The sequence below is a fragment of the Sinocyclocheilus grahami genome, unplaced genomic scaffold (genome assembly GCF_001515645.1).
Source record: "Sinocyclocheilus grahami isolate Dianchi unplaced genomic scaffold, SAMN03320097.WGS_v1.1 scaffold40131.1, whole genome shotgun sequence".
Taxonomy (NCBI): domain Eukaryota; kingdom Metazoa; phylum Chordata; class Actinopteri; order Cypriniformes; family Cyprinidae; genus Sinocyclocheilus; species Sinocyclocheilus grahami.
This window is the reverse complement of record NW_015523671.1, coordinates 1-1,254: the sequence shown is the minus strand read 5'-3', so window position 1 is coordinate 1,254 and position 1,254 is coordinate 1. Positions and strand designations below refer to the sequence as shown.

Sequence of the window (1,254 nt, the reverse complement as noted above, 5' to 3'; positions counted from 1 at the left end):
TCATAAATGAATTCATTCATTCCCTCCCTCATCTACTACAATTGCACATTGAGGAACATGGCATTGATGTCAGGCCTCGTTTATCAACACCGTATGACAAAAATGTTTCCATGTCATCTTGAGACGGAAATAAACAAAAAGTCATCCTTTGCTTAAGGGAATTCACTCCCCAGGGCCTTGCTGAGTGCATTTTGTTGACGTTCACCTGCAGAAAAGCAGGCTCCGTCACCTCTCCACGGAATAAGTCTCTGTGGTTGTTTACCCTAGTACCAAGCTGTATGAAGGTCTCTCACAATGGTAGGCTGTTGCACCTGAATATACAAATATATAATGGCACAAACAAATTAATCTATTTATCCAACTTGCATGCAACTGTGATATATGACCAATAAAATAAATTTACCTTATCAGTGTCCTCTTCAGCCACAACTCTTCTGCTGGGTGACTGTTTGGTGGTGGTGGATTTTGACACCCTAAAGACCGGCTCAAGGGTTCCCTGAAGGAGTTGGGATGCTGCTTCTGTCCAGTGTGCAAATCTCTGTCCATGCCTTTGTAAAATATGTAAATGTATATGTACTCTATTTGTATAACACTTTTCTAGTATCACAGTGACTTAATATAGCCGAGAGACTGAAATTGTATCTGTAGAGTCTGTCATACCCTTCAAGGCAAAACCTCTCCATCAACTGAATGCACCACCACTGGCGAATCAATGGCACCTCCTCCTAAAAGAATGCAAAATAAAAAACAAAAAAAGCCACAGAAGTAGTATGGTATATTCGTGGAAATATAGCTTACCTCTGTGAATGTTAGTGGGCATGATGTACAGGTGCTGAGAACATACTGTGAAATACAAATAACACTGTACGAGTTTGATTTTATTATTTAACAGCTTTGACAAATGAAACCTTCTTACCATCAGCATGTAGATGCCACAGGAATTCCCTGTACACTGTTGAGGAAAACACTGGAAAAGGATATAGAAATAGGAGCTAAACAAGTACAGTGAACGTAGCTTGATATTTAAAAAAAGCACATGGCCCAGGTTGTAACAGAGTCAATTCTCTTTTTCATTATAAAATATTTTGGTACTAATAGTTACCTTTGATGAAAAAATTCTAACCTTCCGACGATTTGCAGAATTGTTAGGAATTTCTCCTTTTAAGAGAAATTCTTGAACCTGTATCTAGAATGCAAAATAATCCATACCACTAGACTGTCGTAAAAACGTTGGCGGTGACAGGAAGTGGAAGC

The 1,254-nt window shown here is 38.9% G+C and overlaps 1 long non-coding RNA gene across 1 annotated transcript; it reads right to left on the bottom strand.

Annotated features, from left to right (window-relative positions):
• Window positions 1-261: 261 nt before the first annotated feature.
• LOC107580690 (uncharacterized) lies at window positions 262-838 on the bottom strand. The gene is made up of 4 exons (XR_001608682.1): window positions 799-838; window positions 661-725; window positions 404-548; window positions 262-311 (listed from the first exon to the last, which is right to left on the bottom strand). It is a non-coding gene; the product is annotated as an uncharacterized lncRNA (long non-coding RNA).
• Between the last annotated feature and the right edge of the window lie 416 nt (window positions 839-1,254).